A 24141-nucleotide genomic window follows, 5' to 3' on the forward strand; every position below is an offset into this window, starting at 1 on the left:
GGAAGGAAGGAAGGAAGGAAGGAAGGAAGGAAGGAAGGAAGGAAGGAAGGAAGGAAGGTTAGCAGACTGCCGGGTGGGGGGAGAACAACAGCGTCACTTCAGCATATATAATATTTCTGGGCCAGAACAAAGAATGGCTTAAAACAATTTTAAGACAGGGCTACCAACCTCAAGGTGGGGCCTGGAGTTCTCCTAGAGTTATAACTAATCGTCTGAAGCAACAGCAGGATTCGGATTGCAACCTCTATGGCATAAACATCCCTCCTGAGCTCCTTCCCGTCCACTCAGTCTGCCCTCCCCAGGCGCAACTCCCAGATCTCACAAAACTGCCCAAGATAGTGTTGGCAACTGTAGTGTCCTGTAAACTATACTTTAATATGAAGAGCAACTAGAATACCTTATACAGCCGTCTCTAAGCCTTGTTCTAGAACTAAGGCCATGTCATTTTAGCACAAGTCTTCGAACTGCCAGTTTCCCTAACACTGTTATACATAAGGACATGTCTCTAAATTATATATGTATTTAATATATTTATCACTATGTCTTTCCACTTACCTAGTATACTACGACAAAGTAAAACATATAAAATAACTACATATATGTCCTCTATCATCGTGAGCTCAGATTTCAGTTAATCCAGAATGGCAAATGGAATTTTCCTGAGCAGGTGGATGAGATGAGGTACTACCTTAATAATTTGAATGGCGTGTTGACTTGGCAAACAGCCCAGCCTTGTAAACCAAGTTCTCCAAATGCCCTGCACAGTTTAGGAGCATGCTGCATTCCATAATTTTTGCATGCTCATCTCTTTTCCATTCCCCAACAACAACAACTGCTTGTGCAAAAGGTATTACTATTTCTGCACTTACCTAGTATACTACAACAAAGTAAAACATATAAAATAACTACATATATGTCCTCCATCATCGTGAGCTCAGATTTCAGTTAATCCAGAATGGCAAATGGAATTTTCCTGAGCAGGTGGATGAGATGAGGTACTACCTTAATAATTTGAATGGTGTGTTGACTTGGCAAACAGCCCAGCCTTGTAAACCAAGTTCTCCAAATGCCCTGCACAGTTTAGGAGCATGCTGCATTCCATAATTTTTGCATGCTCATCTCTTTTCCATTCCCCAACAACAACAACTGCTTGTGCAAAAGGTATTACTATTTCTGAAGAGTGACATCTTTGGATTTAAGTTAAAGGCATGAACAATACCTTTAGTTGAACTCAGTTGTTTGGCCTCCACCTTTGCAGTAAGGCCTTGCAAATCTAAAGAGCTTTGCTATCTCACTCAGAAAGCAACTGCTCACTGATTATCTCTCATCGCGTAGACAATTCCATCCCTTATCAGAGTCTCCTTCAAGTCACCAAAGCCACAATTTTTACTGTCCATTCTTAACACAGTAACATGTTCATCCATAGTTTGATCAGCTTTTTGCAAGCCCATAAAAAGGTATGAATTTCCTAACACTGTTAAATATGAGTTAATGCTGTAGAAGAATGGCTGGACTAACACTATCTGCCTTTACACAAAAATGCTGACTACAACAACTTATTTGGAGAAGGTCCCTATTGGTGGAGCACATGTTTTCCATCCAGAAGGTCCCAGACTTACTACTTAATAACTCTTGTTAAAGGGCCTCTGGTAGCACATGTTGGAAACAACCTTTTTCTGCCTGAGGATCTTGAAAGCCACTGCCAGTATGAGTAGTAGGGCTGCCAAGTCCCCCCGGGGGGCGGATAATCCCCCGCTTTGGAGGCCCGATTTCCGCCGCCGCAGAATCAGGCCCCGGGGGGAACCCCAACCCGGCGTGCACATCAGCCAGATGTGACGTGATGACGCCGGGCACGCTGGGGGCGGGGCCACAGCCATCTGAGGGGGAAACATAGAGTTTGTTCAAGATCTTTTTTGCCATGACTAGGGCTGCCAAGTGGGGGCGGGGGGCGAGGAAACCCTCGCTTTGGAGGCCCGATTTCCGCCGCGGCGGAATCGGGCCCCGGGGGGAACTCACATTGGGGGCATGGCCCAGATCGTCAGGGGGGAAACCATATGCCTGCACCAGAAGGTAAACTGGAGACTGGCTTATAACTGGCCACATCAACCTTAGCCTATGAAGGTTTGTCAAAGGTCAAGAGAGAAATTAATGTTTTTAACCTCAGCATGTAGGCTGAAATCCTCAATCATCACTGAGGTCCTGAACACCAAATCTGTGATCACCTCCATCAACTCAGCAAGGGACCGTGCAGGCAAAACCCACCTGGGCAGTAAACCAATAGGGTCCCTAACCTGTCTGCCACTGGTGCCCAGCACAAAGTAGATCCAATCAAAGCTGGCCTCTGTCTGCACTGAGTATCTAATGATTCACCAATTCTGTGCAAAGCCAGAGGTAAAATACCTTTGCTTAAACCTACCTAGAGCTTTGAATATTCTGCAATAAAATCAGTTAATAGCACAAGCAATGACTATTTGATATCTGATTAGAGCAATTCTGAAGATCACTGAATGTTCTGTGCCACATTGTAATTGAAATCATACAAGCTAACGAGGGAGCAAATGCAAGAAGCATAGGAAAAGAAACAGTTTCTTACTGACAGCTAGCTTTTCATTACTTACAGTTTTTGCTATCAAATACAGAAGGTTCAGTGGTCTTCAGTATGTGTATTTCTTTAAACCTATTGTTTTTCTATACAAATTATTAAAAATGCTTAACTCAGGTCCCAGTCACATGGGAGGTTTTGGCCCACAAGAGGGACGGATCAGGGGCGCAGCAAACGGGCACGATCACACCGCAACATCTGGGAAGCGGCGCGCACCCGTCCCCGATCCGTCCCTTTAGGCCGAAAATGCGCATTAAAAAAACCTGAAACGCAGCAGCAAGTGCGGCCGTGGGATCGCCAGCGCGCCCGTCTTCAGGAGCATTCGAGGCTCCTGGTTGAACTGCGCATGCGCACACATCTGATTAGCTGCCTCGCTCTCCCTTCCATGGCTTCCCCCCCCCCGGCATCTGATCGTGCCGGGGAGCAACTGCGCGGCGGCTCAGGGGATCTGTCTGATCCCGCCGCCGCATGTCTCTTTTGGTGAGGCTCTAAAAAGCCGCACTTTGGCCGTGTCAATTTCCCCCGTGTGACCGGGGCCAAAGATATTATCATCTTTAAATGGCTGCCAGTTGATGTTTCACAACTGTTCTGTTTCATTAATATTTATATTTTGTAGTTACAAGACAACAGATGGTTGTTATTAGCTTTACCAAACTGTTTGCTGTCTGTTTATAAACACATATCATGAGCTGGCAAATATAACATGCATTCAGAAACCCAACTTGTCAGATGTATAGCAGGTTACTATGTGGGGAGGGAAAGGGGCACCATGTCCAGTCAATGCAGTAACATAATAATAGCCCCATGCACTACTTCAGAGAGGATTTGCGTGTACCCGAACTGGATAGTAAACACTGTTTTTTGGCATAGGAATAATCTCTTCCTGATTAGGCTCAGACACATCTTATTGTGGTACTCTTCTCTCTTAGGTGCTGTGGGCCAGTTTTGCTGCTATTGCCACTGAAAGGGGTTTTCGAGTGATGCAAAATGTTTGTCAGTAGCTTTTGTTGGAGTGCATGTGAAAGAAAGAACAAGACCATCTGCAGTCTTTCAGTCTTCATCATAAGGGATGGAGAACAATTACCTCAGGTTCAGTACATGTTTGTGCTGCTTCTCCACAGAAGCCTCTTTTTCCTGCAATATGATCTTGGGATCTGTGAAGGCTACCCCTTGACCTTGTTCATCCTGCTAACTGAAATCTTGTAAGAAGCAGATTAATGAACTCCTGGGCTGATTTCCCACAAGTGCTGCTCCGCGCTCGCTCTTCCCTTTTGCCCCGATGGTACGTGTCAATTTCACACAAGATGCTGCGCAGCCACATTTTGCCCCGCAGCTTCCTGCGATTTTCCTCGCATCTACTCAATCCTCAAAAAACAGGATTGGGTAGATGCGGGAGAAATCGCACGAAGCTGCGGGGCAAAATACGGTCGCGCAGCAGCTTTTGTGAAATTGACACATACCAATGGGCCAAAGAGAAGAGTGAGCACGGAGCAGCGCTTGTGGGAAATCACCCAAGGTGTCAATTTCCACATCTCCCTGCCCCCACCCTTCAACACATCTGTGCCATTTCCTGTCACACAATGGTTGCTAACCTTGAGGTGGGACCTGATTTCCAGAGTACAAAGATCAGTTCCTCTGGAGCAAATGGCTGCTTTGGACCCTATGGTATTATACCCCCCCCCCGAGCAATGCTCCCTCTAAGTTGTGGAGTCCTGTGAGCAAAAAGTCTACTTTGCGAGCTCCTGGCATTAAAGTTGTGAACAAGCAATTTGGCTGCTGCATACATTAGTTTGCTCTGGAGCCATCCTCCCTGACCTAAGACAAAAATGTGTGAGCCGGAGGCTAAAAAACTGTGTGCTAGCTCACACTAACTCAGCTTAGAGGGACCAGTGCCCCCAAGGTCCCTCCCCTCCCCAAAACCTGCCCTCTCCAGGCTCTACCCCAAAATCTCAAGGAATTTCCCAGCCCAGAGTTGGCAACCCCAGCTCATGCCCCTCTACTTCCTCTCCCACTTGAGGGATTTTATTGTTCTATTTAAAATGGTAGTAGTAGATAGACGGCAATAGCTTTAAAATACTATACAGACTACCAATAATTTGACAAAACTGGGCCAAAAGCCTGCCAGTCATGGGGGTGGGACTGGCAAGCAGGGGATAAATCTCTGTGCAGAAGCACCACTGACATCGAGACTGCCTCAGAACAGAACGGGGAGTTGTCCCCATTTGAAAGCAACCTGAAAAGCTTAGGCCCACCCACTGAAGTAAAAGCCTTAGAAGGGTATCTCTTCTTAGGATGCCAGGATAAAGTGGATTTTGGCACCACTTGCATCCTGCATATTATGCTTCAGTCACTGATGCAATTCAGGTATCTCTTTCTGAGAAGGAGATTCCTTAGCCACACAAGGTAGTTTATTTCATAGCTTTAAAAAACTGAACAACAATCTCCTGTACTTTAAACCTTTTGCTTCATCTTCTGTACAACAGACAACTGTGAAAATGGTTGACTCTGTTATATAAAAATCTTTTTTAAGAGATCAGTGAAGTGTTTTGAAGCTGACACTGCCCATATCCAACATATTAAATAAAACAGAAATTCAATTTAGGACACCAAGAGTTCTATGGTTATATTTTCTTAAGAAATTGGTGAAGAACTGCAGAAATATTTGGGAGTCAGTCATTTGACAGCAGGAAATGTACTATATAATTAAACTGTCATCCTTGTTGATAGCTTATTACCAGCAGGTAATAAGATATGTGTGTCATTACATGCCACTGTAATGTATTTCATGCTGCAAGAGATTAGGTACGATTTCAATGACAGCATTGAGTGTTCGCTTAGAGATTGTTGCTAGTGTGGATATTATAAATCACAATCTATAGTTTAATAGTTTAACAATTATCTGCAGTGCCAATGTTGGAAAATTACTACCAATGAATAGCTGCATTTTTCCCTTGTGAAGAAAGAATGTAATGAACCAATTTGTACCAAAAAAAAATCTCTTAGCAATGGTATAAGAACTGGCTTAAATGCTGTATGATCATATATATAAATAAAAACAAAGCGCTGGTTACATTTAAAGTACAGCCATAAGAAGTCACTGTGGTGAGGTCACAAAACCATTTTCTGTTTCTAAGTTAAAAGGTGGCCTCATTGTAAGTTTAGGCATAAATGTCCATGCCTCTGTTGCTCCTACTGGATTTATCTGCTGCCTTCGATACAATAAACCACACCATCATGCTGAAACATTTGGAGGCAGAAGAAAATATAAATGGATGTGCTTTGGATTGGTTTAAATAATTCCTTACTGACAGGACCGAAAGGGTTGCCATTTCAAACCACTTATCAGTATGGGGTTTATCTTGTTGGGCTCCACAGAAGGCAGCAGTCTTGTCCTCCATGCTGTCCAATCTCTATGTAAAGCCCTTAGGAGGAATCATTCATAGTTTTGGAACTGCATGCTGTCAATATGCTGATGACACCCAACTCCGTATCTCTTTCAAAATCTCCTGGTGATGTGATAGACATCCTAAGCCAATACCAGAATGCAATGATTAAATGGCTGAGAGTGAACAAACTGAAAATGAACCCTGACAAGATAGGATGGGAGGCCTTCAAGGCATCATGCTTCTCGCTTTCAGTGGGGTTGAGCTGACCCTTGATGACTCAGTTTACAGCCTAGTGGTTATAATAGAGGCAGCATTACTGGGAAACAAGTCAATGCAGCCACACACAAAAAAGGCTTTTCCAAATTAGTTTAGCCCAGAAAATGGCCCCCAAACCTTTACTTGGCCAATCTGGCCACCAGGATTCATGCAAATGTAACATCAAGACTAGGCTACTGCCATGCATTCTGCATAAGTCTTCCCATGAAGACAACTCAAGAGACCCCAGTTAGTGCGGAATATCACTACTTGGTTATTATCAGGAGCTAAATGGAGAATGCATATTACACCTATTCTGCCGTCACTCCACTGGCTGCCCATAAGCTACTGAGTTCAGTTCAAGTTACTGGCCATCACATATAAAGCCGTTCATGGCCTTTGATACACACAGCTGCAAGACCACCTCTCCTCCTGTGCTCTACCACCACAATTTCTGCCATCTGAGCAGAATCTTTTACAGAGATACCACACCACAAATGAGCAAGATCAACAACTGCCCATACACATGTTTTCTCTGTAGCGGCCCATACCTTGCAGAATGCCCTGCCTGAGGCAGTCAGGTAGGCTCCCATACTTCTAGCATTCCACAAACTATATAGAACAGGATTGTTCAGGATTGTTCATTTCTGTAAAGACGATGGGGCTATATTAGAACAGGATGGTTCAGAAGTTCTTTCATGGAAGAGAACAGGTATTTTCTCTTTTCTACTGTTTACATTACGTGTTATCTGTTGCTATATATGTTATCCTGTGTGCATCATGTTTCTACTTACATAAAGACATTTCCTGCTTAACATTTCATTTTTAATACTTATGCTTTCATTTCTGCTTTGTTTCAGTTTCCTGCAATCATAGTCCTATTACAGTACTTATTAGATGTCTCATCATACTGACACTGTAATCTGCCCTGAGTCTCGGTGAGAACTATAAATAACATAAATAAATGAGTGTGCTCTATAGCCAAATCTAGTATGGAACACCCTATGCTTATGCAGCACTAGATATTGGTAACTATATTTTAGATTCCTATATACACTGAAAACAGTGCTATAGATTCATACAGCTAAAAGAGACCTCACAATTAGCTCTTTTTGAAAAAATATGGCCACTGGTATTTAAAGAGCCACAAGCAGTGTTTCTACTCATGTACTAAAGCTTCTGTCCATTGTCTTTTCACATGATCATGTATTTCACATGCTGAGCTTTTAATTAACTTACCTTGGATCAGCAATTATCCCACACAGGCCCATAGCTACCATGGGGCCTATGGGGCCCTAGTGGTTTTTATGGGCCTCCCACTGAATTGTCTCAATGAGTTCATGAGCAGCATCCTGGTGTTTGTTGTAGATGGGCAAGGGCCAGGGGTAGACAGCCGACTCGGCTCCGACAGGCGACTTGAGCTGGAGCTCCAGCCTCTCGCCCATGCTGGTGCTGGTGGTGGCTGATGGAGCAGATCCGGTCAGGTCAGGGCAGTGGAGGGCAGCAGGCGGCGTTGGACCCCAAGCATGCTAGACCCCTGGGATGTCGGCTGCAGTGGCTTTACCCACCAATCCTCACTTGGCTCCCGCTCCTCTCCCTCGCGTGCCTCTCCTACTGTTGCTCAGGCTGGGCTCTTCCTCGCCATCAGCAGGAGCAGTGCTGCCACAGCCACTAGTATGGTGATGTGGGAAGAAGCACTGGGGCTCCTCGGGGAGGGAGGGCGCCAGATGCTCCACAGGGAAGGGCTGCCCCTGCTGGGGTGGAGGGAAGCTGCCCCCCCAAATTTAATTAGCTGGTGCCCCCCCCAAGGCCCCCTCACAAAATAATCCCTAGCTACGGGGCTGATCCCACACGAAAACCACTACAAAGTACAATGTATGAGGAAAGCCTGGAATATCTGGAGAGAATTTCATCTGCCTACTTCCTTTTCTATCAATAGGTGAAACCTTTCTATCATACTGGCTCTAATTGCTTGATCCTGCAATCAGTCTTTATTGGCAGTAAACATTTCCACTGTTTTCACTTTAACAAATTTGTGATGAAATAGTAAGTTGAACCAGCTTTCTGTTCAGTCTTTTTTTGTCTCATGTTTTCACTATTCTCATCAATATAGTCAACTGCCAATTCACGTTTTAGCCTTACACCAAAAAATTGTTGTGGGTTGCATTTTTAGATAATGGTTACATTTCTATTGATTGTCATGTGGTTGTATTTTAATTTTAATGCAAGAATCCCTTGGAGCTATAAAGCATGATAAAATAAAAGCAGTCAAATCAGAGGTCATTTCAGGGGGATCGCGGGGGATCGCAGTTCCCCCGGGTGAGGTACGGGGGGTGGGGCACATGACGAAGCCCCACCCCCTGCTTCCGGCCGCCACGCTTCTGGCCCTCATTCAGCCAGGAGGAGGCAGGAGAAGAGGAAGGGTAAGTTGCTTTCTCCCTGCCTCTCCCCACCCCTGCCTGCCTGGGGCCAGGGAGGGCCTTTGCGGGGCTTCCTTGCACTCCCGCCGGCCTTGCAGGTCCACCACCGGGCCCCTCATGGGGCTCGGCAGTGGAGCTGCAAGGCCGGTGGTGGCCGGGACCATTGGGGGCGGGGTGTGTGGCCTTATGACACACTTCTGGTGATGTCAGGCACTGTGGCCTTATGACACACTTCCGGTGATGTCAGGGGGTGTGGCATATGCTAATGAGTTATGCTAATGAGTTCCCCTAGCTCTTTTTCTACGAAACGACCCCTGAGTCAAATAAAAAAGAAACAAAGTAAACCTGTGACAGAAAAATGCAGAGTAATTTGTGGTATGGTACTCTGCTAGCCCATGCTAGCACTATTATACTGAGCCACCAATGATATATACAAATGGTTTTAAGTTGTTATGTATTTTATATTAAATGCTTACTGTTTTACTGGTTTTATGTAAGCCGCCCTGAGCCGCCTCAGCGGTAAAAGTTAAATAAATAAATAAATAGCAGACACTAGCTCAAATCCTCAGCAGCTAACATTTAATTATATGTAGAACATATGAAACTGCAGACAAAGTCTAGACTCAACAGTAGGATACAAATGAGAGTTGACAAGATGTGTGGTATGGTAGCCCCATCCCAATGTTAACAGAGAGGAGACATGTTGTTGGATATCTGTTATTTATGGGATATTCAAACAGAGGCCATGGGGATTTTTGAGCTAGACTGGATCCATGGAACCAAGATGGACGGGCTAACCCTTCCACAGTGTCACTATTCCAACGTAAATCATCCTGCCTCCTGCTATGGAGAACTGAGGTAGTACAGGAACAATGCTTCATCCAGGTACATGATCAGATGGCTTACAGAAGCATCATATAGATAGGACTGGAAGGAGGTGAGATACTAAATGGAATAAAGGAGGTGAGATACTAAATGGAAATATTGTTGTCTAAAAACCATCTTGGGCCAAGGGGACACCTAAGCCTAGCAGCTAGATTTAAATTTTCAGTCCAGGTAACAAAAAGATAACAGTGTGGTAATGGGTTCCTAATCTAACTCTGCTACACAGTTTCTTAAGGAGATGAGGCCATAATACAAGGGTCATAGAGAACTGTTAAATGCTGCCTTTGGCACCAATGAACCTAGAAAGTGGCCCTTCACCAACAGAGCTGGTGAACAGAACATATGAATTTGAGCTGTTTACTAAATAGTTTCATCCTTGTTCAAAATCCTAGCTTATATACAAGAAATGAATCGCAACTTCAGAAAATGCTGCAATCCAGTAATCAAAACAATGTGTTATTCTTTGTAAACAAAGAAGTCTTCAGTCCATGTACAAGAGAAGGCAAAAAGGGGAGGAAAAGAACAAGGTCAAGAATAATTCAGGCTGCTCATCCAGACAATAAATCTTAACTCAGATGGTGTAATAAGAAACAATTAATCTCCAAAGGTACTATTACAAATGCAAAAGATGTCAGAAATTGACAAATGAGTTAAGTTTATGTTGAGATATGTATAATGTTCCTATTTTAAACCCTGTCTCCTGGCAAGCATCTTATTCAGTTGTCATTAAGGTGGTGTCTCTAGAATATTTAGACTATATGATTTAGCATGAAGAAAAGTACAAGATAATTCCCAATGCACAAAACACTGTTCAATAGTATATTTGCATACATTCACCTCTATGTCATCCTGGTCTCAATTGCAGTAGTGGTAGTCTGATCACCCTGCCAACAAAGGTCCGCATGGTCAAAGCAATGGTATTCCCAGTAGTCATGTATGGCTGCAAGAGTTGGACTATAAGGAAGGCCGAGCGCCGAAGAATAGATTCTTTTGAACTATGGTGCTGGATAAGACTCTTGAGAGTCCCTTGGACTGCAAGAAGATCCAATCAGTCAATCCTAAAAGAAATCAACCCTGTCTGTACCCTGGAAGGCCAGATAATGAAACTGAAGCTCAAATACTTTGGCCACCAAATGAGAAGGGAGCACTCACTGGAGAAGACCCTGATGCTGGGAAAGACTGAAGGTCAAAGAAGACACGGATGGCAAAGGATGAGATGGTTAGACAGTGTCATAGATGCAATGAACATGAAATTGAGCAAACTTCAGAGGACGGTGGAAGACAGAAGGGCCTGGCGTGATCTTGTCCATGGGGTCGCAAAGAGTCGGACTCGACTGTGCAACTGAGCAACAACAAAGTCTGCTATGCTATGTGGTCTACAGTAATTCTTACATGCTATGAGCGAATAAGCAAGTGGCTAACTTCATGGCTGGTATACTCACTTCCTCCCTTATGTATCATCTGTAGTTTTCTCAGAAATTATAACTGGGGGGGAAGGGTAGAAGCTGTGGACTCCATGGGAATGCATTAATGATATGCTAAAATAATCTATGAATACACTGGGGAAAAACAGGGAGAGCCCTTTCCCCAAACTACCATTACATATGAAAATTACATACATACATACATACATACATACATACATACATACATATATAAATTTTGCTGTATGAATATCTCACTCCTGTAGTATAAACCTACATTTCTATTTTAGTGAGGGGAGGAAAGTAATTTACAGTAAACATAAACTAAATATTTTTGTAGATTAGTCAATATTGCATTGTGGCTGTATTGCTCAACTATAGAAGGGCCCTAAACCTATAAAACAGCTATTATGGACTTCAGCAGCACCCTTCACTATTATAGTCCTGATGTGATGTGATTTCATAGTATGCAGGGTGTGTGGTCTACCTGCCAAGAGATGGCTGCTGCTAAAGCATGAACTATTGCTTCAATTGCATCATCTTAATCCAAAACATAAACTACCCACACACTTAAGTAGACAAAAACTACTTCAGGTCACATCCCCCAAAGGTTCTTAACTCTGAACTGGCAAAAATGAAAGTAAAATCAATATATGGAATTGATTGTTTTATTTTATCCATTGTAGTGACTTTTCATGTTTTATTTTCGGAGTTCAATCCTACTAATTTCACCACCTTTGGACAAAATGCTGCTCCTACCATCCCTACCATGTAAGGGGTTGGGTGTGGTGATGGGCTATTAAAATGGCCTTCAGAGGAGAAAGGTGTTGCATGTGTCCTTATCTGAATTGGCCAATAGGAGGTAATAAGATCTGGAGGCCAAACAGGGGTGCTTACTGGGGCCCTCATCGAATTTTGATAGAGTTCTTTGGTAACAGCTGGGACTTCAAGGTGAGTAAAACATTAAAACTAAAAGCATTAAATTTGGTGAGCACTCTAAGGGACTAATTTAAAGGTAACAGGGATGTTCCTCAAACCAGGATCTCAGTGCTAAAATGGCTGTGGGGAGATGGACAGCAACACCCCTCTTGGGCTGCCATGATCCTTGATCCAAATACGTCATGACCAGGGAAAATATCTAGCTGCCTCTCCTCAGACATATGTTAGTGCTTGGCAGGCAGTAGACTGAACAGTCCAGAAGACTGCTTGGAACCAGGGAGGACTCATCCAGATGTTCAGAGATGCTTACATATAGGAAGCCTGACTCTTAAGCATCTCACTGAGTTCACCTTGACTGTATTTGAGCTGTGTTATTAGTTGCTGTCTACTGCAGATGTTATTGTATTTAATACAATGTAGCCCATTTAATATCCAAACTTGTGTCAACTCTCTTCATTCTGCATACCCATGCAATTTTTTGTAAGACAGGTTTGTCTGTTGAGAATTCTTTCAGAGTAAAGGGGAGTGTGAGCTCAGAATATTCAGAGAAATTGACAGTTGCATATGGACTCTTCTAAAGATAGAGACAGCTGACAAGAAACAAACAAACCAACAAACCAGGAGAACCAGTTGAAAATAAATAAAATTTTTAAAATGTGCTTAAGAGAGAGCAAAGAAAACAAGGACTTCCTGAAGAATTGCTAGAAGTCATTGTTCGATTATAATGTTGCCATAAGTAACGAAAACCAGAAAAACAAATGTAGTTTCATTTTCTGGATTACAGTAAACTCTTGGAATTTCTCTGTAAAAATATCTCTACTTTCAGTTCCTTTTACTCATACTTGAGCATATATATATATTTGCAAAAATAATTCTAATTATTGGTGTAGTATATTGAAAAGGCTTACATGAATCGCCGTATTGACTCCCCATGTTAAGCTTGAGCCGGAGTAAGGCTCCTCGGAACTGACAATCAGGACTGCACCAGTTCCCTGCGAGAGAAAGACTCTAATTGGACGTTATCCGCACAACCTCATTGGTTGTTTATTGTACAGAGGCGTGGCTACATTAGCCCGGGAATGTTTAAAAGGAGCCTAGCTCCCAATGTTAAACTGTTCTGGTTATGACTTATTCAAGTGCTTGTTTGAACCTTCAATAAAGCTGATCACTTTTGCTGAAATCACTCTCCGGATCTTTGTTAGCAGCGATCTAACAATTGGGTTTCTCTAGTTTAATATTTATAACATTATTCTACACTGGGACATTTTATATTCTTATTTTTCTTTTTTTCATTGTTCTGTCTGAAGTATGGAGAGGGAAGAACCACCCTTTGAGCCCTTCAAACTGCTGATTTGCACCACATTTGGTATTCAACTAAACCCAGTCTATTTTCTTGCATTATTCTTTATCATCACCAGGGCTTTTTTTGTAGAAAAAGCCCAGCAAGAACTCATTAGCATAATAGGCCATACCCAACAGCAAATCCCATTTGCATATTAGGCCATGTCCCTGACAGTAGAGATCATTAGCATATTAGGCCACACCCCATGTCTTCACTTGGCTTGCCCAGGTGCCCCGTGGCTGCGGGGAGCCTGGGCAAGCCGGCCCTTAGACAGGCCAGGGAAGGCATGGGGAGGCATTTAAATGCCTCCCCGATCCTTCCAGGGGCCCCCCTGGCTTGCACACCTCGGAGTTGCCAGAGGGGGGTCGCTCTCCAGGCCTTCCCTATGTAGCCACGCACGCAGAGGTTTTGGCTGTAGTGGGCGTGGCCAACTCTGAAGCCAGCCAGAACTCCGTTCCTATGCATTCCTGTCCAAAAATAGCCCTGATCATCACTAGGAGCATTAATGCAACATCTGGATTATATTTCCTTAAAACGTAGCCTGGCATAATTAGAAGAAACACTTCCTAGTTAATCCAATTAGAACTGCTGCCTTGATTTCCGGTTTATGGCGACACGGATTTCTGGTTTATGGCAACATGCAGGCAGACACATCTCCCGGACGTCCCGGGGATGTAAACTGCACACCAGCGTGTGGGAGGGGGTCCGACGGGTCGTGACCCCCCCGGAGCCTTGATAAATGGCTCCCAGCGGGGGAGCTTTTGAGGGGTGACCTCTTCGATGGCCGAAAGCCGGAGAATTGAGGCTCCCCTCTGCCCCAAAGGTCCTGCCGCTGAGTGACCACATGGTACGAATGCTGCTGACCGGGTCAAGCGTTGGAGATCGGGCGAAATAAATGATGACGAGCGAGGCCAAATGGCTAACAACGAACCATGAGTCGGGTTGAAGCAAGCATGAAGATATAAAAAGAAGCTGCCCCCCCTAAAAGAGCGACGGGAAAGCGAGCGGAGGAGGGGTCCCTCCCAAACTCATAGACAGAACACAGAAGGAAAGAGAGGGGAGCGGTAAAATAAGTGACTAAAACTGTTTAAAGAGACTTACCAGAGCGCAGAAAAGCATTTGGGCGAATATCAGAGACTTTAGCAACTTTGTTGAAAAGTAAACAAATCCAAAAAGATGGCGGGGAAGAAACCGGAGAAAGAGAAGCTGCTGAAATAGAAACTAGGGAGCAGTCCTCGAACGGATGAAGTCACTGAGCTCTCAAAACTCTTGGCTGACTCCCTGCGCCCCCTGCTGGATGAGATCACTGGCATTAAACAACAACTGTCAACAATTGGGCAGAGTGTGGCAGCAAGCTACGGAAGAGTCAAAGCTTTTACAGCTACAAATGGATGAAGCAAATTTGGCCCTACGGTTTCAAGGGGCTCCGGAAATTGAAGGAGAGAATCTGAAGCAACGGTTGAGTGAAGCAATAGCCCCAGTGACAGATTTAACAGCGGAATACCTTTGCAGCAAGATGGATGTGGTCTACAGGTCCTATTCATCGTACATCAAGAAAAATAATCTGCCTGGGGAAATAGTGGTCAGATTCTCAAAGAGACATGTGAGAGATGCTATTTTGAAAGCAACTTTGGGAACACCCTTGAAAATTGGGGGCAATAATATCAGAATTTTAAAAGACATTCCATTTGACATAAGACAGAAGAGAAAGAACTATAAAGAATTAATCCTTTTCTTACAAACAAATGGCATCAGTTACAGGTGGTTAACCCCAGAAGGCGTCATTTTCAAGCTCAACGATAAAAAAGAAAAGACTGACTCTGTTTTAAAGCACGGGAATTTCTGCGGACACAGCTTGGGGAACCAGAAGAGGGCAAAGGGGAGGAAAAAGAAAGCAAATCTGATGGCGAGTTGGGCTCGGGGTCTTCGGACAAGGACTCCCCCTCTGAAAAAAGGGTGGCTGCCCCCAAAAGCCCATATAAACTGAGGATTAGAAAAGATAAGAATAAATAAGGGCTGAAGAGCTCCGATTTGTGCCTGGAAACATGTTGAAATAACTTGGGGATGCTCTGGGAATTTCTTTAAACAACCAACTAAATTCATTGTATTATTAGTAGTTTTTTTTAGAATAGCATGGTGTTAAGTTCCCTTTCCCATATTTTCTGTTTTAGTTTTGTAGTCTGTAAAAAAAAACCCAATAAAAACCTCCCCCCAGGGGGATGGGGGAAAAAAAGAACTGCTGCCTTCATTTGACAACATATAGTCCATTGTTGTTCTTTTTCTACTGAATACAAACATACGAAGGAAACATCACTTATTTTGAAGCATGTTTGTTTTGTATACACAAAAGCGTAAGAGATGGGCAAATAGGCTTGATACTTTGTTTTCTTCTTTAATCTATTTGCATATCAAATTAACCAAAATTAGTCTAAACACATATTTGCTTGCTGTAAAAATTCAACAGCAAATCTGGCTAGGGCTGGGAAGCTTGTTTACTAAGAGCATCTAACTTGAAACTGAACAGTATATCCAAAACTGCACATTGAACAAGAATTTTTAAAATAACTTTGCAGAATTTCATTCTTCATCCTAAACAACAGACTAATATCAGTACTTTCATGTACTTAGAAGGATGCCTTCTGACAGTGCCTTCAATGGACATAGGGGGTCATAAGGATGCAATGTGAATTCTTTGTAAAATACAAGCAGAGTGAAAAGATTATTAAAGGTCTACTCTTGAAGCTTGAACTAAATAGCCAAAAGTTCCAAACAGAGACCCCGACTCAGTAAGAAATGGCTGTGCCAATGTTACTAGGTAGGTTTACAGATCTGTAATCTGTGCATGCATATGCTAGATCTACTTGATTGCAAAAGGTATGCTTGTATACTCTGTACAGATTTCATGCTGAATGCAAGTATCAGACAGGACCAGTGGACAGAAGCTGTCTCAGTGAAGAAGCATTCACTCTAAGTGGACTCCACATGGACATAGTATTTGTACAAGGTATCTACTGCATTTTTACTCAGAATAACCGTGAAGGGAGAATGTTATGGACTATTTATTCACTGACCAGGTATGTTAACATTGCTATGAATGAGCATGCTCCCAAGTTTCTTATTGTAAAACATCTGCAAAGGAATTAATCTTGATTGTCAAATCCATGTTGACATCACTTGTATAGAATGCAGCTATTAAAAATGACTATTTGGATCCTACACAAATGTACACAGCTGTACTTGGGGGGATTGTTTTTCTTTGAAAACAGGTGAGGTTACATATCTTCAGGCTTATTCCAAGTGTTGGTACACACAAAGCTATGTACATGTGAGCAATTAATTTCTAGAATTACTTGAAGAAAAAAATCCCACTAATTTCAAGAAATATTTTGCTTGCCAATTCTGACAATGTGTACTTCTCAGGAAGCGTTTTCTAATGAGGTACATAATTTTGGAGTTGTAAATTATTCCCTGTTTGGAAACTATGCCACCCAGTTCAAAAACAGATGTCACAAGAATAATTATGACTACATCAAGAAATGTAACAACACTTTGGGATCTAATTACCAGTCAACTGGTCCCCTCAGAGGCTTCATTTTCTGAATCTGCCTTCCTTTCAGAATATCCAGTCAGTTGAACAAAATTCAAAATAGATGTCTGATTATTCTGGGAGGGGGATTCAAATTCTAACCCTTTATGCAATCTTAAAATCATTTTATAACATGTTCCTGTGTCAAAAATTAAATCTACACAAAATGAAACATTAAAATGCCTCTCCAAAGAAAGAAAGACATTTTAGGGGGCTTTAAAGACATCTATGAATTCAGGGCTGTCAAAATTAGTAACCACATAAATTAAGGCACTGCAATTTGAGGCTTCATACTTAAGCAGTCACCTGGAGAAGCCAATGCCAGCAATGGATCCTGATGGCAAATGCAGAGCCCAGGATCTACTCTACAGGAGCACCCCAGCTGCTTATATAAACACTAATCGGGAAAAGAAAAAATGGTCAGTGAGATGAACTTGCTGCCAAGATGTTAACTCATGGAAAAAACTTCTCCACAACATAAAGAACAGAGTCAGAGCAACATACACAATGAATTCCAAGTTTAAAACCCAAGTCATGCCATTTGCAAGCTACTGTAAAGCAAAAAGACCAAACAAGAACCAGCCATGGGCTAAAAAGAAATGACCTTGGAAATTCAAGAGGATCATCTCTCAAAGGCACAAGCATATAAAGGTCTTCCTCAGAGGCAGAGATATGCCTTTCTTCTTATACATCCATTTTTGTGATCTCACTGTGGTAATTAAATAAATCTTGGTACTCATGTGAGTTACTGAATGTAACACAACTTCACTTGAGTTACTGAATTACAACCAACTTCAGACTGAAAGTAAGAAAAGAGAACAGTCCAGAGGGTGGAATTTTCCTCCAACCCACAATCAGGTCCCAGTTAACTCTTTACTATCCATTTTACTACATCCCTCCCCCTTTAAGTTTTTTTTCTTCTTCTTTAGTTATCACCTGAATATAGTATTTCAAATAACCAGGAGATCTTCTTTCTCTCACTGGAGGGATCACAACCCTGGTACCCCACAATACACACCCATTTTCCACACTTAATTCAGCCCTCCTGCTCCAACAGGGAGCTTCTCCCAGAATTGCTTCTCTCGGATTCTGTGTGATCCAGCTGTGCAGAATGAACTGTGTTACTTGAGACAGAACTGGATCCTGCCTGGTTGAGAATCTGATAGAGAAGCTTTTACTGGTGTTTGATTAAGATGCTCCATCAACAGTACAGCTTCCTCAGAGACCTATTCAGTTCTGGATGTTTCTGGTATTGGTAATCTGCTCAGGGCATCTGCATTTCCATGTTGGTTACCAGTTTTGTAGATTACCCTATATTGGTATGCTGCTAGTGTCAGGGTCCAACGTTGTAACTGGCTGCTTGCCATGGTGGGCACAGCTTTACTGTCAAACTTGATATGCATTCTATGGCTCGTTTTTCACAGCAACTGAGGGGGGAGTATGGGAGAGTGTGAAACTAAAATGCTTTTGCTTTTGCAAGGTTGCTTTGAAGTAGCATACATTTTTATCACCTCTGAGAAACCAGATGTCCTTGGAACTCAGCTTTTGCAGCTCGGCTTCATCTTACACATTGGAGGGATGGCACAGTAAAGGGGGGTTGTTAGCTGTTACTTTTAGCGGGTGGAATACTAAGGGGTGATTGGTCCTGGGCAGGGGTCGTTTCGTAGAAAAAGAACTAGGGGAACTCATTAGCATAACTCATTAGCATATGCCACACCCCTGACATCACTGGAAGTGTGTCATAAGGCCACACCCCCTGACATCACCGGAAGTGTAACCAGAGTATGTCCTTATGGCCTTATGACACACACTGGAAGTGTGTCATAAGGCCACACACCCTGCCCCCAACGGTCCCGGCCACCGCTGGCCTTGCAGCTCCATTGCCGAGCCCCATGAGGGGCCCGGCGGTGGACCTGCAAGGCCGGTGGGAGCGCAAGGAAGCCCTGCGAAGGGCCTCCCTGGCCCCAGGCAGGCAGGGGTGGGGAGAGGCAGGGAGGAAGCAACTTACCCTCCTCTTCTCCTGCTTCCTCCTGGCTTAATGAGGGCCGGAAGCGGGGCAGCCGGAAGCAGGGGGCGGGGCTTCGTCATGTGCCCCACCCCCCCGTACCTCACCCGGGGGAACTGCGATCCCCCGCGATCCCCCCGAAATGACCTCTGGTCCTGGGCCTTTAGGGCCACTGCTTGAACCTTGTATCACTGTTGCATTCGTGCCTTTGGCTTCAGTTCTAACACGGGCAGTGTTAGGTCTGGATCCTATCAATGACTCAATAAACGTATCAGTCCCCAGAGTGAATGTTGTTGGGAACTGATTTATCCAGGAGTCTGACATTTACTTTCATTAAAGAGTCCAAGCAATGCTTTATGGTCTGTGACAATAGTGAACAGTTTCCCATACAGATACTGATGAAAAATTTTTATGCCAAAGATAATAGCTAGGCCCTCTTTCTCCACTTGTGAATAACCTTGCTCTGCTTTATTGAGTGATCTTGAAGCATATGCTAGAAGCTGTTCTTCTTGATTTCCCATATTGTGTGACAATACAGCCCCTCACACCATCAGATGAAGCAGCACAAGACGGGATCAATTCCTTTGTAGGGTCAAAATGGACTGGTAGATTTGAAGATTTTCTACTTCTTGCCTTAGACAGATGTTTCAGGTGTGGAGGAAGTCACTTGGCCATAGAGGATCCCAGTGCCATACTGCTGGCATTCCCTTCAGGTCCAGTTTACATATGTCTTCCCAGTCTAATTTTAGTTCTTTCAACCAGTTCCTGCCCAATAAATTGGGTCTATCACCTTTTATTACTATGTCTTGTAAATCTCATTGTTGCCCTTTATAATTCACAGGGATAACCCTACTACAGGAATATTTTCTCCAGTACTTTTACTTTCGCATTTGCCAGAACTCTGACCTCTACTTTGCTCTGTTGATGTCTTTTCATTAATCACGGTCACTGAAGCCCCCGTATCTATCTCCATACATACAGGTTCTTTTTTCAGTTCCACAGTGACTGTATCGGGTTCTACTCTTTGGGCCTTTATAGAATACATTGGGTGGACAAGGCCTTCTTTTTCTGCCTCTTCCAAATAGCAAGCTTCCAGCTACTTTCCTTCGTCATTAGGAGTATGTGTGTATCTCTTTGGGCCATGTTGCACTCCCTGAGAACTACCTCTACATTTTCTGGCTAGATGTCCCACTTTTAAACATTTATGGCACTGGGATCCCTCTATGGCTAAGTGACTTCCTCCAGACCTGAAACATCCATCTAAGGCTGGAGGCATTTGCTTCTGGCTTTGTATTTTATTTAAAGGGTTCACCTGAGCGTCCTTGTTGTCTAGGTGGGGGCTAGAGACTTTTTTAAAAACATGAAAGGTGGGATTTCAGAGACCCTGATACACAGATAGTTACCTCTGTTGAAGTGAGTGACTCAGTGTGCCTGAACACTGGGAAGTAGTACATCACTCTAAGTGTGTATAAGTATTATCTCCTTGAATGAGATGCCTCTCTTTTTCTTAACCTGGGAGCTGCCCTCTGAATAAATAAATAATAAAGTAAATAAATAATGATGGGCTGACCACCACTGTTCTCATTTGCCCCTCCAATAAAAATTTTCTGGCTACAGGCTGTGTCTGGAAAGAAATGGGCAGAAAGACAGCTTCATAGCTGCAAGAAAAGGGAGGACAGTAGGGAAATTCTGCTGTAGCAAAGTGCAGAGCACAATTGCTGCAGAGGAGCAAGTGTTTCCTTATGTTACTTTTCAAGTATATATAATGTTAATTATTAAAAGTATGGAATTGGAAACTTTTTTAAAAAATAATGTTTTTATTGGTTTTGACAAAACCGTTTTGACAACAAACAAGGCAAACAGAATAAGAAGCAAAAGGTGGCTGTGGCTGGATGACCACACTTCTGGTATCATGGGGTGTGGCCTAATATGCTAATGAGCTGCACTGTCAGGGGTGTGGTCGAATATGCTAATGAGTTTCTGCTGTTGGGTGTGGCCTATTATGCTAATGAGTTCCTGCTGGGCTTTTTCTACAAAAAGAGTCCTGATAATATAGCATATACGGCTAGACTCTGCCATTGTAACTTTGGATGCATTGAGACAGTTTCACATATCTGTTTGCACTGCCAATTTTATGTAGATATTTATGTTTTAGATATTTGAACCCTATTTTAGCCAATATGACGGACCTTCCTGATGCTTTAAAAGTGCACCATCTTCTGAATGACTTCGCTACTGAAATATCAGTGAAGGTAGCCATGTTTTTACAATCAGCTATAAAGCTACATCAGGGAAAACTATCAAAATGAGCAACACTTTGTAACAAATTGTTTTATGTAATATTATGCAATATTATGTAGTTTGCAAAATACTTGGTTTTATATGTATGGTTTTATATGTATATTTTTTATAGTAAACCTCTTTTAAGGTATTGTTTTATGCCAATAAAGGCTGGCTGACTGATTGACTGACTGACTGACTGACATAAATGGTCTGATATAGGTTGCAAGGCCTCCTAAACCTGGTGGGTCAGAAGCTTTGCTGACATTCTGACTGTGGCAGTACGTTTTCCAACAGTTCTCCACATAAATGCATTCTTAGGTAGAATACATGCACCACTTTTTCATTACATATAGAAGTAAAGTACAGACTGTGAACCAAACTTCGGTTACAGGTTGCGGAAAGCTTTACTTCGAGCTTCTACATTAATAACCCTACTGACCAAATTGGGAAATTGTAGTGAATTATGTGAACAGATATTCCAGGCATAACTCTACTACACTCTCTCCAGCTTTCCTTCCCTTTCTTCCCGGTATGACATTCAATGTTTGCCAGTCATTGGCCTCAAGTGACTTCCTTAGGATCATGTTGTTTTTTAGATTGAAAGGAAAATGATTTATGACTCTAGCACAGAGGTGTCAAACTCTGACATAAATGACACTTTGTCAGCCTGGCCGTGTGTGCTATAAAATGTAATGCCAGGTACCGGAGATAGAAACTGTATAAAGGACAGCAGCTGGTAAGCTCGGAGCTGATGTATCCTCATTGCAAGGCCCCATGGGCTGGAAGGGAGGTGCAGAGGAAAACTCGCATGGGCGGACTGGAGAGGCCGCAGTGCAGCACTGGGCAGATGCTCCCACGATGCTTGACTGCTGCAGATGAGGTTGTTCTGCTGTGCTGAAGCCACAATGGAGTGGCTCCATCCACTCCCTCCCCAGCACTCCCTCCCTTGCATCAGTTGCTCACAGGCTGCATAAGAGCCCTAAATGGGCTGGATCCAGCCCGTGGGCCGTATGTTTGACACCCCTGCTCTAGCACATCTATGTGTAAGCGCATCCACATGGTCACATAACACACAACCTCACCCACACACACACACACAGATAGCAAATGTTTTAAAATATAAGCAGGAGCCTTGCTACACTTTAAAAATTAACAGTTTTATTTCATCTTACGCTTTCCTGACTAGAAACTACTGGTTCGGATACTTAATCTGGAATAAAAACCCATTACTCCTGAAGGTGCCACAAGACTCCTGCTTACACTTGCCACTGTGTACAAGCAGAGTAACACAGAGACTACTGCACTAGAAGCGTTAATGCGGAAGGCACTGTTGAGTGTCTTTCAGTTCATCTGACAGAGAAATGCAAGCATTCAGCAGTGAGATTAAGCATTCTACCAAATACATTTAAGGAGTAAACTGTTAAGATCAGTTTGCCAGCAGCACACCCTCTTTCAGAAGCCAGGACTGGGCTCTCTATTGCTCTGTAAATGAATAACATCCAGCAGGCAGACAAGAGTTTAAAGCAACCTATTGGGGGTGGGGCTGCTGTGACAGTAACTTGAAGTGAGGCGAAATGACGGCGCTGTCATAAGAGTGTCCCCATTTCTCAGTGGCAGCCACTGTGGCAAAGCACATTCAGTCCGTGATCCTCACACTGATTTCAACGAGAATATTCCAAAAGGAGACCAGGAGCCTTTCCCAAGAAGCAGGTCTGCCCTCCCTTCCTCCTTACCGCCAGTTGTTTTGGTTTGGCTTTCTGTCTGTCTTTTTGTTTTTCCTTCCAACTTTCGCTCGCGCATTGGGCGGGAAAGCCGCTAGAGCAGCGGTTGAACCCGCAGTTTGCAGTATTGAGCCTCGAAAGCCTGCAAGGTAGGGAAACGCAGAAGTGAAACAGGTACCTTGAAACAGGCGCAGACCAGTCCTCGCCTCAGAAGTCTAGCGCGACTCGGGAGGCAGCGGCGCTCCCGGGCACCTCGTACAGGGGAAGGGACAGGCAAGAGGCGAGCGTGGCGGCTCAGAGTCCCACCCTCTTCCCAAGAACAGCAGCGCTTCCCTTCGTCGAAGCAGCGCTCGGCGGCGTTGGCTGCTGCGTCGGGTAGTCGACCGATTTCCCCTCAAGGGTGGGAAAAGGCGCTGTCTGCGCGGAGAGTCCAGAACGCCCGGCCCGCCCTAGATGCTGTCGCTCGCTCTGTGTGGCGGCATGGCCTCCCTCCCTCCCTCCCTCTTGGGCGGCTTCAGAGTCCCACAAGCCGTTCTGCAATGGTCTCCTGCTGCTGAAAAATCCCACTGCGGGCATGGGGGGGGGGGGGCGGGCAGTTAATTGGAAGGTTTATAATGTGTATGTTTTAAAGTTGAATGTGCCAGGCGCCCTGAGCGAGGGGGAAGAGCTGAGTATAATAAATAAAATCAATCTCCTCCCTGCATGTTACTCAGTGCCAGGACAAGCTTCTCACATGCAAATGCTCAGGGTTTTTTTTTAAAAAAAATGTTAATGGTTGTTGCATTTTATGTTTCACCCTGTAAGACGCCTTCAGCAGGTTCTTTACAGAGGCAGCATAGACATTTTCCAAACAAGTATACACTAATATTATATACCTATTAAAAGACCAATATTAGACGAGACTACTGTGTTCATACTTTCATTTTTTTTAAAAAAAAAAATTGTAACATACATAGCCATCGAAGACATGTTTCCATAAAAATATGGGGCACTCAGTAAGTGTGTATAGGACTGTGGCCTAAAATATCACACTATTGGAGTGCACATAAAGTAATCTAGACTAAATACCATTGCAGATTCCTGCTCAGCAGATAATATGCTGTCCAGCTTTTTCATGGCTTGAAATGGGGGATGCGTGTAATTCTTATATCAGAAATCATTGTCCAAACTCTGCAGCACCTGCCATCTATTCTACCCTTTTATGCTGCACTCTGCCATAGCACATCCTCCATTTATTTAAAAGCTGACAAGAGTTGTTTTGTTTAAACATATACTTGGAAAACACAATTGCCT

General features: G+C 43.5%; 1 protein-coding gene across 1 annotated transcript in view; it reads right to left on the bottom strand.

Annotated features, from left to right (window-relative positions):
• IL15 (interleukin 15) overlaps positions 1-23213 on the bottom strand; it is a 66099-nt gene extending 42886 nt beyond the window's left edge. The window contains exon 1 of the mRNA XM_015417739.1: positions 23027-23213. The gene's annotated coding sequence lies outside the window, so the exon portion shown is untranslated. The remainder of the gene's footprint in view (positions 1-23026) is intronic.
• Positions 23214-24141: the final 928 nt, after the last annotated feature.

Source organism: Gekko japonicus, unplaced genomic scaffold, assembly GCF_001447785.1.
Source record: "Gekko japonicus isolate JY-2015 unplaced genomic scaffold, Gekko_japonicus_V1.1 scaffold97, whole genome shotgun sequence".
NCBI lineage: Eukaryota > Metazoa > Chordata > Lepidosauria > Squamata > Gekkonidae > Gekko > Gekko japonicus.